We start from the raw sequence: 20867 nt of genomic DNA on the forward strand, positions 1-20867 counted from the left end.
CAATTGTCACTAGATTCGTCCAAATTGTCACTATCTTCTTCGCAATTGTCATTAGATTCGTCCCGATCACTTAACTCATTGTCACAATCCTTGTACTCACTTGACTCCTCAGAATCAGAGTTACCATGGGTTTCTGTGTGCCTTTTAATCCTTTTTGGGTTTGGTTTGTCATTAGAGCTTCCTTCTCCATTAGGTCCAGCCTCGTCACAATCATCACGATTGCGCTTGACTTTGTGACACTCCAAGCCATCATAAGGAGTAATGCTGTTGTTGCTATACTGGGCCATTGTTTGGTCCAAATCTTCTATGTCTTTCTTATATATCATACGGATCCCGCATTTTTTTACCTTGCAGTTTGAGTTTCGAATTTTAATTCCAATCTGACTGAACCCATTCGCATCACTTTCCCACAATATTTTTTTTGATTTTTTTTTAAAGAATCGAGGAGTCACATAGACTAGCCAAAGGTGATTTGATAAAACCTCTTTACCTAACATACACTCACCAATAGACATTCTTTTTCCATTGGCTGTCAACAAACATTCAAGTCTGGAAGAAAAACAACGCATACAAAACACAACGCAAATAGCAATTCCCATCCACTGATTACAGAAATGAGACGGTTGTTTTATATTCACTTTAGCGCCCATGCCTTGGTGGCTAAACCACTCTGAAATTTCACTTCCGGGAATAACAATCTCATTTTTCTTATACGGATAAGACTCGATTTTTGGGACTGAGAGCGAGGGAGAGTCTGAAATTTCACTTCCGGGAATAACAATCTCATTTTTCTTATACGGATAAGACTCGATTTTTGGGACTGAGAGCGAGGGAGAGAGAGAGACTTTTAAGGGACTTTTCTATCCCTAAGATAAACCTGTCTATTAAGCTTTGAATTTCAGCCAATTTAAAGCAATTACAAAGACAGAGAGATAGTTCCAATGAATCTTTTGGTTTTAATTGATCTTCTAACATTTCCAGTGAGATACAATCATCTGCCGCAACGAATTTAATATTCAATGGAAGCTTTGGCAATGATTGAAGACTTGTGCAATTATTCAAGAGCATCCGTTCCAATTTCGAAAGTCGAATGATGCTTTCCGGAAGGCAAACAAAATCATTTCCACTTAGATCCAAACATTCTAAAGAGAATAAGGAACCGATATCATTGGAGATTTCCTTGAGATTGCAATTATTTAAATACAATTCGCACAAAGAAGACGCACCTGATAGAGAAGATAATAGCAAGTCAATGGGATGAGGACTTTTTGGCATTGACAGGAGGAGCTCATACCACGATTTAATAGATGATGTTGATGATAACCCCTTACATCCTTCGACAAATAGGTATTTAAGATTTTTTAAGAGACCAATGGAAGAAGGGACCTTTCTTATAGCAGTTTCATTCAATACCAAACACTCTAGACTTTCAACATTTCCTAGGTTCTCTGGCAGTCTATCCAATTTTGTGCATCCATCAAGGTAGATGCATTCAATCGACTTTAAATTAAAAATGGTATTAGGTAAACGCTCAAGATTTTTGCAATAGCTTAAATCCAACCAATAAAGGGCAGTCAAATGCTCAATTGACATGGGTAGTTTGGTAATTGCAGTACCATGCAAACAAAGCAAGTGTACACGTTTCATGTTTCTCCCGAATTCTGGAATCTGTTTTATTTTTGAGCAATAAGAAAGATCAAGACGCATAAGACACTCCATTTCAAACTTGCTTGGAAGACTTGTGAGCTTCTTGCATCCTTGTAAATTAAGAATAGAAAGCTTTTTATGCATTCCAATTGATGGGTGAATCCTAGATAAATTTATACAAAATTCAAGATCCAAAGTTTCAAGATGTGGGACTTCAATGATGTCTGGGACTTCAATAAGTTTTGGAGATTTGCTCATCTTGATGAATTTCAAATTCTCAAAACTCTGTTAAAAGCCAAAACAAAAAATGAAAAAAACAATTAGCTTCTACAAACAAACTTATTTTAAAAAAGTTGTATAAGGGTATCAATTACCTTTGACGGGAAACTTGATAGCAACAATTTTGAAGGGTACCCTCTCCAATCAAGAACTCTTAAGCTATTAGGAAGATGTTTGACATCATGCATAAGTTGAACACCACAAATTTGAAGCAATTTTAGATCTCCCATCTTAGAAAAGGCTTCTGGATTCCAATCTACATTTTTTGGTACATTCAACTCTAGCACAATGCCTTGAACTGCTTCTGTTCCCTAATAATAAGAATAAGAGGGATTAGTATAAAATGTACGATTACTAGACTATTATATAATTTAAACTTCATTAGTCATTTAAAAAAAAAAACCTATGTTGAATAATATAATAAAATATATGCCTAGTTTCTCTAAATAAGCCCTTACCGTATTTTTTGTCAACACATTGTCAATATCTTTAAACGACCACAATATACTACGTTTCCTGGGTTCTTTAGGGCACTCTTGATGAACTATATCTCGGCCCATTTCTTGGAGTAAATCATGCATCCACAATTCATTTTCATGCAATTTAACTAGGGATTTATCAATGAGAACTCTTAATCCAATTGTAGTATAAAGCCCAAGATAGTCTAGTATTTTTATGACCTCATATTGATTCTTGTGATTAAAAAAGCATGCAATATTTAAGAAAATTTCATTCTCTGTTGGTTGTAGTCCATCAAAACTTATTCGAAGCACATTGAGAATTCTTCTTTCACCAAATTCGGTGAGCCTATCCAATCCACTTTTCCATTCATCAATGCTTTTTCTAAACAGGAAAGAACCCAACACTTCAAGGGCCAAAGGGAGACCCTTAGAATAGTCGACAAAAGCTTGAGATAGCTTTTCATAATCTTTAGGTGGATGGTCCAATTTAAAAGCTTTCAAACTAAAAAGCTTAAAAGCCTCATCATGATTCAATACTTCAGCCTCATATATTTCATTTACTTCATGCATCACCAACAAATGCTTATCTCTTGTTGTTATCATAACTCTACTACCTGAACCAAACCAACAATGCTCCCCTACTAACTTCTTCAATTGGTCTAATTCAGTTACATCATCAAGAACAAGAAGAATCTTTTTGTTATGTAACCTATTCTTGATCATGCAAACTCCTTCATCAACATCTTGTACATTCAAATTTTTGAGCATCAAAAGTTTTTTCAAAAGTATTTTTTGTAACTTACATAAACCACATTTTTTAGATTCTTCCCTAACATTAGCAATAAAACAACAAGCTTCAAATTTATTGGAAACCATTCCATAAACAACTCTTGCAAGAGTTGTCTTACCCATTCCTCCTGTCCCCCAAATTCCTATAATGCGAACATCATTTGACTCTATAGCTAAGTGTGACTTCAATTTCTCAACTCGGGATTCTATTCCTATTAGTCCCATGGTATGTGTTGAGAATGTATTACTCAATTTATTCAATATCACTTTCACAATGTCTTGGATACATTCTGCCTCAGACCTACAAAGAAGAGAAAATAATTGTGAATATGAATCTATGGCAATTTGTTTAGGAGGTTAAAACTGAAATTGAGACAAATACATGTAATTGAATGCCTCTTTTTTATTTTATAAATATTTTTTTTTATAATAATGTAATTGAATGATTCAAGCCAAAATCCAAAGAACTACCCATATAAGTGTTGGATAAGGGAAAATATCTTACATTTTTTTATTATACAATTATGGACCGTTCCTTGAATCCTTTCTTAATTTTCTTAAATAATTGTGGTGACTTCCAAGATTTTACATCTTCAATCTTTAACATGTTTTACCTTTTTATGTTTAATTTCATATGAAACATTTCCCTAATTACCAAGATCTTGGGCTTTCAAACTAGAGTTTTAATTTACAGGGAGTAAGGAAGAAGAAGAAAATCTATGAAAGAAAATGAGCAGCTGCAAAATATTCCATTGAGGAAATTCAATGTCATCATCCAACTCCATTGCTTACGGTAGCAATAATCATTAATAAGTCTACTAAATCTTTATAAAAAATAAAATAACTGACTTATAGCCTTGTTGACCATTGAACAATAGAATCCAGTAGTGGTTTTTTTAAAGGGAAATTTTAATGAGTGCCCTTAAAGCAAGGACTAATAATCCATTTAAACTAACAACAGTATTGTCAAAATATTAATCTAATAAGGAGTTATGGAGTGACCACTGCGCATCCTTGGTGCGTTGGTCACTCCACAAGCATAAGTGCTCGTAGGGTGTGGGTCAAGGGCCGGGGTTCAAGTCTCCAGGAGAGAGCTTCACACACATATACATTAAGATTAGGTTAGAGTAGAAATTCTATATTGTGTAAAAAAAGAAAAAAAAAAGAAAAAGGAGTTATGGAGTGATGTAACATTCAAAAATGTTACACTAGTTGTAACTCTATATTTTCCTCAAAAAAGAAAAAAAAAAGTGTAACTTTATATATAACTTTTCTTAAAAGAGTAATTTGAAAAAATAACATTTGGATCATATTTCCCCCTAAAAAAAACATTTGGATTATATTTCACAATAATAAAGATTATATTATTTCTTTATACCCTCCATATTTGCTAAATATTAAGACGATTGAAAATCAGTAACTATCTCATCATAAATTTTTAAATTTTCATTTTTTAAACTTAAAAATTATACTGTAGATCAAATAGAAAACAACATTTGAGTAACACAAAATTTGACTTGTTTATTTAGAGAAACAAATATATGTAATTTATCAAATAATAATTTATAGAGGTATTATGAAATCAACAAAGAGTTATATCATGTGTATCATGATCCCCTCTCTAGTGGTTGCACTCTTTTTGCACCAAGTGGCTAGCATTTATTAAAGAGTGCTATAAACTGCATAATCTCCCTAAATTAAACCCTAAATTTTTTAAAAGTTGTCACTAAAACCATTAACTTTTTTTAAATATTTCAATTTGTGCCACTAATAAGCTAAAATTAACTAAAAACAATAGAAATTGACATAAGTTATGACTCATGCCTTTCTAAAGAAATCATTCCATGTGAAATTATAAGATAATTGGTACAATATATGAGAGTTTTAGAATTATATAATAACTAGTCGCTGACCCATGCGATGTATGAGATAATTAAATAAAAATAAAAAAATATTTTTTAAGCAAAAATTTAAAATATTTATTTTCCTTAAAGATCTATGATTTGGCTTTTAAAAAAGGTATGTCTTGAAAATGATTAAAAATGAATGGAAATAAGTAATTTTGTCTAAAATAAAGGTTTAGAAAATTCTTTATCTTTCATATCATGGGTCCACATATCGCATACTGGCATGGCTCACAACATCTTAGCTATTTTATGGTGCCTATAAGAGTTTTCTTTTTACAAAACAATAAATGATGGAGTTTCATACAAGTGAACATTTCCAATAATTAAAAAAAAAAATTTAAGTTCAAAAGTCTTTTTTATTGTAATTTTTTAAAATCATAAATAGACTTCGAAATGATCACAACATTGATACCATATCATAATGATTGCAAATAACAATATTATTGTTCATGATTAATAGATGAACAATTGAAACTGTGAATTAACACTTCAAATACCAAGTTTAAGCAACAATAAAATATATACAAAAGACTCCAAATATTGAAACATACTTCTTCCGATTCAATCAAAACCAAAGTTTCAAAGATAATTCCAATTCAATTATACCCAACACATACACATACATGAACGTAAACTGTACGGGACGTTACTTCTCCTTGAGCCCATTGTCCATGAAACCCATCACGATAATGCCACGTGTACTTGGCCCTAAACTCGTTGGGCCTCAAGTCTTGGGAACATCATGCGCGAATGCATGCTCTATTGGGCCTACGAACTTGGTCCAGACAAGCCTCGCCACCCATCCAAAAGTCCAAAAATCGCAACGAAGCCATTACGACGTGAAAGGCGAAAGTGAGACCTTGCCTGGTTGCAGAATTCAACTTCCCGGGAAGGTGAGTCCCAAGATGCTCGGTATCGCTTGGAGAGTATCGCTGCCGGGCAAATCTTCCAACGTGGGAACCAGTTCCAATGCCACTCTTACCACCTCCCACTCCCAACTAAACACCCACTTAAAGGTGATAATATTGGATCCCCTCTCAACTGACCACGAAAATAATCATTACTCCTCCACCAGTTTGAGCTATAAATATGAGATGAGAATGAGGAAAAAGGGGTTGGGCATTTTGAGGGAGAACACTGGAAAAATAGGGAGATTATTCAGAGAGAGAGAGAGAGAGAGGAAGCAATTCTGAGAGGTCTAGGGAGAAGTGGAGGAGACGAGTGTACTTGAGTGGCCGAGAACGGAACCCCCCATAGTAGGAAACCTAAAACCCACAATATATATAGATTGTGAGCCCAAATAGAGGTTGAGCCCAACAATCATAGTTTGGGTACACACAATTGGCGTCGTCTGTGGGAATCTCCTACGTAGCTGTGGTTCTGTCATGACACGCACGGGAAAATGTCTGGGGGTCAACCAGGGAGTTATGCAAAAAGTGGCTCTAGGAGGTTTTCATGGGGATCCACATGGCTAGAAAGAAGGCAGAAAAGGCGCGAGGATAGGCAGCACGAGGAAGAATAGCAGTCCGGGCTTGGAGAGGGGTCATTTCAAAAATGCTTCGGATAGTGTCCGACGCTTGGGGCATAACTACTTTGACGGTAGGGATCAGGAGCGTGAGTAGAGGGATCAGGAGTTTGAGCATCTATGTAGGCTGGTGAAGGATTTGGAGTTGGAAGCGAGAGGTAGGCGTCGGAGAAGGGACTGCAAGGAATGAAGGGAGAGGTTGGCTAGTGTCGAGGACCACTATGTAGAAAGGTCCCATCAATCTGGGTCTCATCGGCACCGTGATCACTCACGGGAATATGTAGACCGGGATTCGACTTCCCTAGATGGGGGACGACCTCGAAATGTGGCCATGGATGCAATGAGCCAAGCATTACGCCAAGATGCCCAGTCACCATTCCCGAGAGAAATTGAAAGTGCACCAATGTCAAGCAAATTCACACGATCGCCGTTCAACTCCTACGATGGAAAGACAGACCCGGTGGAACATGTAAGCCACTACATTCAAATAATGTCTTTGCATGCTCAAAATGATGAGCTGATGTAAAGTGTTTCCTTCGAGCCTCGGCCTCACCCCTTTGAGATGGTTCAATGGGTTAAGGAAAGGCTCGATCTACAATTTTTTCGAATTGATCTAGGAGTTTGGCGTACGATTCATGACCTGCAGCCAAGTTTCGCAGCCCGTGGATGCATTGCTGTCAATAAAAATGGGGGCTAGGGAGACCCTCCGCAACTATGCAAACGAGTACTGGAAACTATACAACGAGATCGGCGAAGGTAATGAAAAAAATGCGGTGAGTACTTTTCGAATGGGGTTGCCCGAGGATTCCGAACAGCGGGAATCATTGACAAGGAGGCCTCCCGAGGACATGAGGCAGTTGATGAGGTGTATCGAGGAGTATAAACGGTTGGAAGATGATTGGTTACAGAGTAAGGGCAAGGCCCCGGTCATAAATCATCCTCGGCATATCGAGTTTCAATCGAGACCTCGGCGGGATTTAAGAATTCAAGAGCCAGGGCCACAGATGGGAGAGGTAAATGTAGCCTTCAAGGAACTGGTGCACAAGATTATGGATCGAATCAAGAATGAGCCGTATTTTAAGTGGCAGAACAAGATGGAGGGAGACCTATCCAGGAGAAATCAAAACTTGTATTGTACTTACCATAAATACAAGGGGCATACCACCGAGCAATGCAGGGTGCTAAAAGATCATTTAGAGCAGTTAGTGAAAGTAGGGTATCTGAAAGAGTTTGTGGTGGAGCCAAGAAATCAAGAAGCCGGGCAGATGGCTTGATTGTGCGGAAATCCTCTCCCACCCCCTTTGGGGATAATAGAAATTATCCACCTAGCTCCAAAAGGTGCTCAGGCGTTTAGGAGAAAGGGGGTATTGGTTGTGGTACCGACAAAAAGTTGCATAGGTGAGCAACCTTCTGGGAAGAAGTTAAAGTACACTCAGCAGCCCATTGCTTTTAATGATGACGATATGGAAGGCACAATTCAACCGCACGACGATGTTTTAGTGGTTACGGCTCGGATAAACGGTGCAGATGTAATTTATCCCAACCTATACAGGGGGCTTGGTTTGAAGAAGGAAGACCTATCCAAGTATGATATGCCATTGATGGGGTTTGACGGCCATACGGTAATTCTAGAAGGATAGATTTCACTTCCCGTAAATATGGAGGGTAAGGAGGTGATCATAACGTTTATAGTGGTCGCTTCTTTCTCCTCATACACTCCGATCCTCGAAAGGTTGTGGATTCATGCCATGAGGCAGTGCTTTCCACCCTACATGTGAAGGTCAAGTTACGCACCGAGAAGGGAATTGCTGTGATAAGGGGCAATCAACAAGTAGCCATACAGTGTTTAGCGGCCATAACTAGCCGAGGAACCAAGCAAAAGGAGTCAACCCAGGAAACCCCCTTATAGCAACTACAGGAACCCCAAGAGGAAATGGGGGCTAGCTGTGCCGAGGACTTGGTGGAAGTGAAGATGCTGCCGGATTATGAAAGGAATTTTCTAATAAGGGCAAGTTTGAAGGATGAAGAGAAGGTGGAGTTGTTGCTTTTTCTTGTACAGAACATAAACGTAATTGCTTGGAGTCTATACGAGGTGCTCGGGGTTGACCCCGAGTTTATAGTTCACAAACTTAACGTGAACCCTCTATACCCTCCTAAGAAGCAGAGGCCAAGGAGATCGGCTAAAGAGCATGTCGAAGCCGTCAGATAAGAGGTTGGGAAGTTGAAGGAAGCCGGGGCCATAAAAGAGGCATTCTTTCCAGAATGGCTTGCAAACACTGTGGTAGTAAAGAAGAACAAGTGGAGGGTTTGTGTTGACTGTACTGACTTAAACCGAGCATGTCCAAATGATCCATTCCCGATGCCAAAGATTGATCAACTGGTAGATGCTATGTATGGGCATCCAAGGATGAGCTTTCTAGACGTTTTTCAAGGTTATCACCAGATTGCCTTGGCTGCCGAGGATTAGGAAAAGACTGCATTTATAACACTTGATGCTAATTATCATTACATCGTGATACCGTTCGGATTGAAGAATGCGAGAGCCACTTACCAACGAATGATGACGAGGATGTTTAGGGATAAGATTGGGCATACGGTTAAGGTATACATTGATGACATGGTGATAAAAAGCAAGCGAGAGGAGCAACATATTGACGAACTCAAAGAAGTGTTTGAAATACTTCGACTATACCAGCTGCGTCTCAATGCCGATAAGTGAGTAGGGGTCGGCAAGTTCCTGGGCTATTTGATCACTAGATAGGGAATCGAAGTTAACCCCGATCAAAATGCAGGGCAGCCAGCCATCCCTCCCCAAAACCATGCATCTGGGCTTTATGGACGACAGGTTCCACGGAGTTCTCAGTGTCCGTGAAGCCCTCATTGTACCACTTGTCCTCATAGACTTCAAGGGCAATCTTTAGATTGGCCATCGCATCAGCTTGGGTTAGGTCAAGACTGGCTGCTTTTGCTAATTTTAGTTCCACCTCCTCTAGTTTCTTCTCTGTCTCAACCAATTTTTTCTCCATCACCAATCGAACTTTCTTTGAGGACCAGGCCTTCTCCTCGGCAACCTCAATAACTTCACCCTTCTCCTTTGCAGTAGCAGTAGCGACCTCCTTCAAAGCCCTTTCTCGATCTGCCTCCTTGGCAAGCTACTTCAGCCTCTCCTCGAGAGTGTGTGTTAGTTGCGCAGCCTGATATTATAGTAGTGATCGGTACGAGCGTGAAACGTATGTGCCACTGTAAACGCCTGGAAAGTGACTCCTCGGTCCCTTTCGAAAAAAATTTTATGTCCTCAACCAACAAGAGACCTTGCATCAAGCTTTGTGCGACCCGCACCCCTTGGCCATGGGACCAGGCGCTTGCATTAGCGGACGTCGGCAGGGGCCCATCTCCAAGCTTGAAGGTAGGCTGCCAAATCACCTCAGGTTGCGATGAGGACGCCACATCGGTGCCGGTTTGGAAGGTTGGCCAAAAATCGCCCAGTGGTTCCCGGATAACAATCCTAGTTGATACTCGGAGAGGGGTTTTCAATGGAACATTAGTCAGGATCCCGGTTTGTTGATCGGCTTCTTTTTGGCACGGCTGGAAAGGGGGGGGGAGGAGGAGTTCGGTCCTTACCCTGAGGCTATTGGGGCTGAGTTGTAGGGCGGGTACCGGTCAGCAGTCATTTTTCCCTGGTCACCATATCTGCGTCTTGATCAGCCTCGGCTGTTTCTGGCTCAATCGCTGGACCCAGAACTTCTTGCTTGCTGACAGGGATGTGAACTTTACGGCTTAGGGACACATGTTCGACCGATTCATCTCTCATTGGAGCACAATCCTCTGCTGTGGTATACCAGGGACCAAGATCCCGAGCTTCACCAACGGTGAGTGAGGGCGGGAGGAAGTTTGAGTGTCGTACATCTATGTATGAGAGGAGTGGGCTATCCACAAGCAAAGCCTGGCTGAATGATTGCCAGGTCAAGTATACTGGTGCGACGCTGAGTATCAAATGGGATGCTTGGAGTTGTCTGTCCGTATGAACAAAATTTTTTGATTTAAGTAAAAAATTAAGATCTCGAACGTTTACAACCTAGAGATCTGGTAGGAACCCTTTTGAGTCTGTAGCAAATCAACAAAAAAGACCAATTAGTTTGGTACATAAACAACTAAAAGACGTAGACTTAATGCAAATGAAGGCTCTCAGTACTGACCAACATCACGCGGCGATAAAGGGCAAGGGAGCTCGTCGGCAAACCAATTGTTGCTCACCTGGACAAATTCCCCCGCCGAGTTTCTGTTCGAATCGGGAAGGCATGATATCAGCCATACCCGCACATCTCTGTTCTTTAAGTAATAATCGGACCTAATATTTCTGCATAGACTATACATGAAGTTAATATCGTGATGGTTTAATTGTAGACCGAATATGTGGTTTAACCTACTCACACAACTCACCACTTGGTAAAAATTGGGGGGGAGTTGGTCGGGACACAGACCGTAAAATCTAAGGGTACCTACAACAAGAGGGTTGACTAGGAACCTAACCCCACCCTCAAGAATGGCCATCAAAGGAAAAAAGACGGTGTTTACGCTGGTATGCCTGTGGAGTTCAATATTGCCCTCGTGACAGTAGGCGATATCGACGTCTCCAGGAACATTGTAGGCTGCCCTAAAGCTAGCCAAGGACGCCTCTGAAGATAGAAGGTGAGAATAACCCATTCCTAAACTAAAATTGAAAGAATATTGAAAAAAGAAGAGGAAATGAAAGGAAAGGCAGAGAAAACTTACTTTGGGAGTCTAGGAAGGAATGGTGTTCTTGACTGGAAGATGAGCGCATGATAACAGTATGCTCGGCAAAGAGATGGTTTGGAGAATGGAGGATGTAAAAGTGAAGTAGGGACTCAAAAGGAAATATTTATAAGAGCCAAATATGGGGATAAATGACATTTAATGGGAAGCGAGAAACCCTACGAATCCCTATCTTAACTGCCATGCACGTGTCGCCTCGGTTCATGAACCGTCAAGTAATGATGACGGCTGAGCCAACAGTCAGATGCCACACGCCTTTTCAGGGGCGCATTAATGAGTCTTTTAAACTGTCCTATATCTACCCGTTGGGTTTCTTAGATAGTGCTTGACTCTTAGTCCTGGACTCATGCCAGGGAGCCAGACACGAATCAAGGGGGGGCTATTGTACAGGACGTTACTTCTCCTTGAGCCCATTGTCCATGAAACCCATCACGATAATGCCACGTGTACTAGGCCCTAAACTTGTTTGGCCTCAGGTCTTGGGAACATCATGCGTGAATGCATGCTCTATTGGGCCTACAAACTTGGTCCAGCAAGCCTCGTCACCCATCCAAAAGTCCAGAAACCGCAACGAAGCCATTATGACGTGAAAGGCGAAAGTGAGACCCTGCCTGGTCGCGGAATTCAACTTCCCAGGTGAGTCCCAAGATGCTCGGTATCGCCTGGGGAGTATCGTTGTCGGGCAAATCTTCTAACGTGGGAATCAATTTCAATGCTACTCTTACTGCCTCCTACTCCCAACTAAACACCCACTTAAAGGTCATAACATTGGACCCCCTCTCCATTCACCACGAAAATAATCATAACTCCTCCACTAGTCTTGAGCTATAAATATGAGATGAGAATGAGGAAAAAGGGGTTGGGCATTTTGAGGGAGAACACTGGAAAAATAGGGAGATTATTCACAGAGAGAGAGAGAGAGAGAGAGAGAGAGAGAGAGAGAGGAAGTAATTCTGAGAGGTCTAGGGAGAAGTGGAGGAGATGAGTGTACTTGAGTGGCTGAGCATGGAACCCCCCATAGTAGGAAACCCAAAGCCCACAATACAAATAGATTGTGAGCCCAAATAGAGGTTGAGCCCAAAAATCATATTTTGGGTACGCACATAAACAATTTCAAAAATATTTACTTTAGCTTTTATTCAAAAATAACAATCTCCAAAAGCCTCTGCCGCCTAATATATATAGTCAATTTTCTAACAACAAATACATACACATGAACGTAAACAATTTCAAAAATATTTACTTTAGCTTTTATTCAAAAACAACATTTTATAAAAGCCTCTGCCTAATATAGTCAATTTTCTAATTTATTTTCCCTAGATGGTACATGTTGATTTCTTAAAATTACACTATTATCTTAGTCTTGGTAGGCAATATCACATCAATTTCATGAGTTTGAAGTATTTCTAAAAAATATACTCATTACATGTATTTTTCTCTTATAGGAGATTAAAACCATTCAGACGTGCTGTCAAGAGAATCCAAGGGTCAAGATCAATTGGAGCATGGTTTTTGAAGCATTAAATAAGTCAAAAACATGTGAAATTAAAAAAGGGAAGAAAGAAATTTGTCCAAGCTAAAATTGGAAAAATCCTGATATGAAAATATCCTGCACTATTTCAGTATTTTTACCATAACTTCTTGTACAAATATTCAATTGACCTGATTCTTATGGCCGCAGAAAAAAGACTTGAAGATCTACAACTTTGTAGTTTACTAGAAATTCCATGAAATTCCTTTTGAAGGTCAAAATTGGGTTGGAAGATGACAGTAGATAAAATTCCGAAAATCAAAGGATTCCCATCTTAAATTTGAGGGATTTTTTTTCTTTTTCTTTTGGAGGAGGCTGAGGTTATAGTAGAGGAAAAACCTTAGAACGTTTTTGATTTTTTGTTTTATTGTTTAGCATTGTTTTTTATGGATTTCTTTTGCATAACTATGTGCAGCTAAATCTCTAACTAAGGTTAGAGGTGAAATCTAATATTTTTATCATGTGTTTTTGAGATTATTTACGTGCTTTTTGTGGATTGATGATTAAATTTTGAGATTTATTTACTATTTGGAATCATTGCATGTTGATAAGTTTTTAAAATTTAATATGATTTATATTGAATTCTTAATTTTAGAATAAAATGTGGGACTACATCATAAATATTTATCCAAGTGAGTTATTAAGTACAAAAATGAAAGAGTCTAGAATAAATGAATCTTTTAAAAAAATACTTCACAATAATTTTTTTTAAAAATGGACAATTTATATTTTATACCTAATAATATCTTTACAAAATTTTTTAAAGAGTTAACAAAATATAAAAATGACTATCAATAATATTTAAATTATATATATAGGAATTATATTATGCATCTTATTGTATATTTTTAAGTGTATCTATCCATATGCATGGGGCTACAAGTTAGTTTTAAAACAAATGGTTGAATGTATAAGGGTATTTTGGAATTTTAATGAAAAGTTTATTAAATTTAATTTCATTCTTTCTGATTCCTCCCAATTTTGGAGGAAATGAAGATTTGAGGTTTTGACTTCTAAGGGAATAGAGAGGAATAAGTGTTCCCTAAAACTCTCAAACAAGGGGATGAACTGAATATTCCAAAATAATTCTTTTCATTCAATTCCTTTTCTTCCTCAAATTTAATTCCTTTCCTTTTTGTCCATTTTTAGAGCTACCAAACAAAAATTAAAGATACAAAGTTTCTTAGAATCTCGGATTTGTAACTGAAAAGCACAAAATCGAGAAGATAACACCATTATTCAAAGATTTAACATAATTTCAGCCTTATACAAAAACTGGTTTGGTTTTTGCTCTCAAATCAAGCATTTCATTAAAAAAAAAATCGAAGTAAGTTGAATTGACTCTTTGCTCCAACAAAAATATAGGTGTCGAGAAGGAAATTAATCATAATCAGTGCGTAAAACGGGAAGAAAAAATCTCATTTAAAATACAGTAAGAAATTTCGCCTAACATGAGAAATTTGATCCCAAATTTCATCGGAAAGTTGGGATTCCGATTGATCAGGTGAGAGACATAGTTGAAGGGGGATTAGGAAAAAGAATGAGACATGTTGCTTGTAAATTCTATTTCTTTGGTTGATTAATGATATGAAATGTTTGTTTATCAAAATAAATAAATAAATAAAATAAAGAGGTAAAAGAGGTGTGATGGTAAGAGACAATGTGGGAGGCAAATTTGGTTTCATGAAGAAGGAAATCAAATATAGATAATAGAATTTAGAGAGACTCTCACAAGGACTGTTACACCTCAACGTTACGTGGGGACAATTGTGTAATTGACTAATTGAAGAAGATAAATGAACATTGAGAATGTTTCGCAAAGAGCAAGACTTAGATGCAGTACTAAGGTGCAGTTCCTTAGGTTCCCCTTTTAAGATTCTGCTATGTGAGTTTTTTCTCATGAGATGAAAGTGTTTTTTTTTTTTTTTTAGTTAATTAGCCACATGGTTGAATATTCTTAAAAAAGGAATCTAAGGAACAGCACCTAAGGAACTGTACCTAAGTTTTGTCATTTGGGAAAATGAAACGGCAACCAAGAAGAATGAATGACAATTAAAACATCTAAGGGACTCAAAAAAAGACAAACATATATAATTAGACGAAAGATAAACAATGGGAATTATACAACTTTGCTATGAACATAACTTATTCTACATTTTTTTTTTTAGATATATACTTTCACATGAACTCATAACTAAAGTAACTTTTATTTTTCACCACTAAAATCAATAAGAAGTTTTGATTTTAAAAGATAACCATCTCTTTATCACTAATTTTGTTTTCCTCCCACCTTTCAACATTTAAGATTGTTCCTCTCTCTCTCTCTCTCTCTCTCTCTCTCTATATATATATATATATATATATATATATATATATATATATATTGTATCTTTTTATTTTGATAAGTTTAAGCTCATCATAGTCTCTTTTTCATTTTTTTTTAATTAAGTAAACTCATCATATTTTGTACCTCAAATTTTTTAATCTTACCTTTTAACTATCTAATGATAATTTTTTTGGTAATTAAAATATTAAACCATCATATCATATATATATATATATATATATTTTTTTTTAGTATAGATTACATCATATACCATGTAATAAAAGTTTGTCTTAGAAGGGTATAGATTACATTATAAACTTTATTAATGCCTGCCAAATTCAAGACTTTTCAAAATTGACTAACTTGGTCTTTAAATTGGTAAATCCAACTTGGACCCTAATTAGTTACTCATTTTCTCCTTTCTCACAATAATTAGAAACCAAGTGATAAGTTTTGAAAAATCTTGAACCTAATTGACATTAACTAAAACCGTCCAATGCAGCTAAATGTTATTTAAATATAAATATTTTGAATTAAATTACCTTTTTGGTAAATGTCATCCTGAGATATTGGCCACTTCTTTCAAAATAGCTCTCCATTTTTGCATCTTCTCTATGTTCTCTTTGAAACGTTGTTCATGTTCATCAAAAGCTTGTTTGAAAGTTTCTGTCTGCTTTCGTACATCAGATGGATCCACATAATAAAAAATAGGTAAAACTGTCATTCCTGTCTTGGTTATGCATCCAATGATCTCTTCAAGTTCCTCTAGGCACCATGTTGAAGATGCATAATTTTTTGAGAGAATGACAACAGCAAACCTCGATTCTTTTATTGCTTTCATGAGTGTAGGTGAAATTGATTTTCCTCTCTCAAGTTTTTTATCATCTATGAAGGTGTATATGCCCTTTTGATCCAACGCAGTATATAAATGGCTTGTAAAACCATTGCGGGTGTCCTCACCTCTAAAACTAAGGAATACTTCGTATGTCAATCGATGGGTGGGGAGGAAGATGATGAGGCTCTTTCAGTGTTCATGGAAGCCATTGAAAATATCCTGATAAACTTTCAATTGCAATTTAGATAAAAGCTACACTCAATTAAAACTGATGATCAAATTATAAGGAAAATAAATTAGGCAATAGGAAAAGAAAGAAATAAAAGATATGGATGCAGGAAAGAAAAGTGAGAACTTGCAGATTTGGTGAATTGCAGTGAGGATTATAAAGCTCTAAAATCTCTTGAAACAACACGAGCGGATATCTGATACTAGAAAAAGTTTATACTAGAAGAAATTGGAGAAAGAGCAACTTCCTGGTTCCAGTTGTAATGTTCTATCTTTTATTCTTTTTGACCAAGTTAAGTTCTTTTCATATTGCTTTCGCTCTATCTGTTCAGAAATCAGATGCCATTATGATGTGATATGCATAAATGCTAAGAAGGGGTACAAGCAGCGCATGATTTCTTTCTTTTTCTCATATGCCATTATGATGTGATTAGCCTAGGCAAGGACCATGTGTACGCACATTTAATCTTGCATTTTGACCAACTATAAGAGTATCATACATCAATTATCAATTTTAGGAATGTTTTTATGAAAAATTGAAAAAGCTGTAATAAAAAATGAGTTACTTTTTATTTTTCTAAAAAAAGTTTTTTAAGTAAAACCCGAGTTCTGTTTATATTGCTTTGTTCTATCTCTTTGGATACCAAATGTAACGTGAACAGCATAAATGCTTCACTGGAAACTTGGTGACACATACATCCACTAGGATTGTGTTTGGTAATTTGTTCTGTCTCTTTGGATCCCAAAAGTAATGTGAACAGCATAAATGCTTCTCTGCAAACTTGGTGACACATACATCCACTAGGATTGTGTTTGGTAATTCTACTCTGGGAATGTATTCCGTTGAGAGAAATAAAATTGTTGATTTGTGGTTGAGAACCCTTTCTCTATTAGTAACTTCCTCATTTTAATTTATATACAAAAAAATGAATTGTTTCTTAGTATGTAATTACCCACTCCATACTCTCTCAAAAAAAAAAAAAAAACCACTCCATAATGCAAGGAATTAATTTTTCCCTTACATATAAGAGCATCTTCAATAAATAAGGCATCTTCTCCCACAAATTGTAAGGAATTAATCATAAAAGAGCATCTCCAATAGATTACATATCAATTAAAGCTGATGAAAAAAAATAAAAAATTGGAAAATAGAGTAAGGAAGAAGAAAAAACGATTTGATGTGGATTTTTTATTTTATTTTATTTTTATTTCAAAGAGGAAGTGAAATGAGAGAAACAAAAGAAAAAAAATGCGTGCAAGAAGAGTAAGAACTTACGGATATGGAGAATCGCAGCAATTGGTTGTTGTAAAGCTCTAAAACCTCTTGAAATAATGCTCTTAGATAGAGTTCTAATAGAAGAATTTCTTATTTTGTAGTATTTGTTATTGTGCTTAGACAATACTCTCACCTTTGTATGAGGATAACGATTCCAACCTTTTCTTTTATCCTTACTACCACAGACTTCTTAATGCAATTACTGTTGAATTTTTCTTTTTGGTTTCTTTAGTCGTGGTACATGGATGCAAGTAATGTACTCCTCCACTAAGAAAAGAAAAGAGAAGAAAGAGTAAGTTCCTAGTATAGTATAAAGTTTTGTTTACATTTTATTTTGCTTTTTTATCAACTTTTTTACCTGCTTTAGTCTAGAGGAAACTTTTTTATTTTTTGGGATAAGTAATTTGAAAAGTGGTATGTCCACATGCAATTTTTTTTACAATAAATTTTAGGTAGCAGGTTGTTACCGGTTTTTAATCTAAATCCATCACTGGAATTATTTTTCTACCAACTAGTAATGGCAAGTAACAACCTGTCACTTAGAATTAGTTGTAAAAATATTATAAACATAGTATTCCTCTAAATACTTTGGTGGAAATTTGATTAGAAATTTGATGACAATTACTCCCACACATTCTGCATGGTGGAAATGAAGAGAAAGGGTAACTTCAAGGTGGCCAGCTATAAAGTCCTATTTATTTATATTATTTTTGACAAACTACAAAGCTCTATTCATATTGCTTTCTTTCTATCCATTCAAAATCCAGATGCCATCATATGTGACATACATAAACGCTTTAGGGGAATCTAGAAACTTTACGACCAATAATACATCCACTAATTACTTTAGTATGAGCAGTGTGTGAAGTTGCTAAAGAAAGGACATAAGCAGAGCATAATTATTTATTTTTCTTTTATCCGCCAAATGATGCACTTTACATCATTTAAGAAAACAATCTTTTCATAATCAATATATTAAGGCCAAATTGAAAAATAAGGGACTAATGCTTTAAGCGAACTTGCTTTTTCATTTCTATTTAAAATTAATTTCTTGCCTCATATGTGTTTGCGCACACATGTTCTTGTAACACACGTGTTCTTTATTCATCATATTTCTTTCTAAATTGTGTGAAGTAGTTAGCAAAGTTTAAGAAATATCAACAACCTACCAACTTGTATATAAAGTGATTGTACCTTGTATTTACTCTTCTTGCTCCTGTTTCTACTACAACTATAACATGAACATTATCAATAATAAATTTTGTTAGAAGTATATAGTTAAATTATTAAATATTACATCATTTTTTTATAGTTTAAACTTTTCATTTCTTTGAGTGAAAGTATTGAATAAAAGAGATGGACATGTGTGAAAAGTGAAAACTTACAAATATGAGAAATGAATTTGCAGCCGTGATTGTAAAGCTAACTATTCTAAGAGATAACGGGCCTATCACTATCTCTTAGAAAGTAGAAACAACACATAATTCAATTCCTATTATATAATTTATTGTCTAATAATCTTTTGTTTGCCAGTTTGAGAGAGAGAGAGAGAGAGGAGGGAGGGATTACTAAAACTAAGGTCACCACTAAATTCAGAACAATCTTACAACTACACTCAATTTGCCAACTACCTTGCATATGGGCCATTAAAAAAAATAAAAAAAAAATAGTGATAGGCCCAAATGAAGGGTAGTAGTGAAATTGGGTATTGTAAATTCTTTGTGAATTTTGGGGTGATCCTAGCATTGTTGGCCATTCATATCCTCTGTTTTCAGTGAAGTCTACATTTTTTTCTTGTTTGTTTATTTTTTAAACAAAGTGGATGTTTGTAATTTAACAATGACAATTGGTATAAGAGGAGAATTTCATATACTAATACTATAAAACAAAAGTGAAACACAAAACCTAGGATAAAATCTTTGTCATAATCCAAATATAAACTGAATCGCAAACTAAATATCATTTCAAAACAATAAAAATCAAAGAATTCAGACAAAGCATTGCATAAGATAAAAGAGAGGACCTTGAGGATGAGGATCACGTTATCAAGGTCGAGGAGACGAATAAGCTTGAACAATTGGTGGTACAAAACTTTCCTTGTGCTCTGTTTGAGAAGAGAAAAAAAAAGAGAGACAATAGTTGAAGAGGAAAACTATGAGGAGATGTTTGGTTTGTGTTTTTAAACAATAATTTTCAGTTTTTAAACAACATTATACATATTTTCATACATATTTTCATACACTTTTTCACCCACACGTATTTCCACACATGTTTTTAAACAACAATTTTTAGTTTTTAAACACATGTATCAAACAGCAGTATCTTAAGTTGGGGAGTTGAGGAAAGCTGTAGGAAATTTCGTGATTGGAATTGACTTTACTTGATTACTCAAGTACGTTCCTGGTAACTCGTATAAAGTTTTGTTTACACTTTATTTTGCTTTCTAAACAACTTTTTTACTTGCTTTAGTGGAAAACTTTCATATTCTTTTGGGATAAGTACTTTTAGTGGAAATTTGATGACAATTACTCTTACACATTACACCTTTCAAGAAAAGTAAAGAAAGATTAACTTCTTAGTGGCAGCTATGAAGTCCTGTTCATATTTTTTTTTTTGACAAACTATAAATTTAAGATTGGGCATTGGAATCAAAGAGACAGAGTCACATCCAGACAGTCTCGTTTGCACATCCAGACAGTCTCGTTTGCAATTTGCAGTGTGGTCAACAAATTATTGTTTAAACAAAGTGGGAAAACAATGACAGAAAATTATTTAACTATGTAAAACCCAAAGGAAGATAATCTAATATGGGAAGAAGCTGGGATGAGCTTGGTTAATTATACACTAGTGTGAAATCGTGTACAAAACACAATTTCAGTCCAGACACGATTTCACTTTTTCAAAATTAGAACTGAAATTTCGCCTCCTGTGTACTGTGTACGATTGTGTGTATATTCATATGTGCAACAACAATTTTCTTTAAAAAAGATTGAACATGTGGCATGACAACTAAAATTCTGTGTAATAAAGTTGTAAGAAGAAGAAGTTTCCTAATTGGACCTCCTAGACCACTTGTTGGGTAATTTTCATGCTCAACTTTGCTTAAATAATTTATTTCTACCTACTCCACTAATAAAATTATATCAAAATTGTCACTTTCCCCTTTGGGTCGGGTTGAATACTATTTTTTTTTTAAAATTAATATTTCCCCCCCCAAGCTTGGATTGGATCTAGTTCGGATTAGCATTTCAACCCAAATAACACAACTC

General features: G+C 36.1%; 1 pseudogene; it reads right to left on the minus strand.

The window, feature by feature from the left end:
- Positions 1 to 2: 2 nt before the first annotated feature.
- LOC142619501 (TMV resistance protein N-like) lies at positions 3 to 16436 on the minus strand (annotated as a pseudogene).
- Between the last annotated feature and the right edge of the window lie 4431 nt (positions 16437 to 20867).

This window comes from Castanea sativa, chromosome 12 (assembly GCF_040712315.1).
Source record: "Castanea sativa cultivar Marrone di Chiusa Pesio chromosome 12, ASM4071231v1".
Lineage (NCBI taxonomy): Eukaryota > Viridiplantae > Streptophyta > Magnoliopsida > Fagales > Fagaceae > Castanea > Castanea sativa.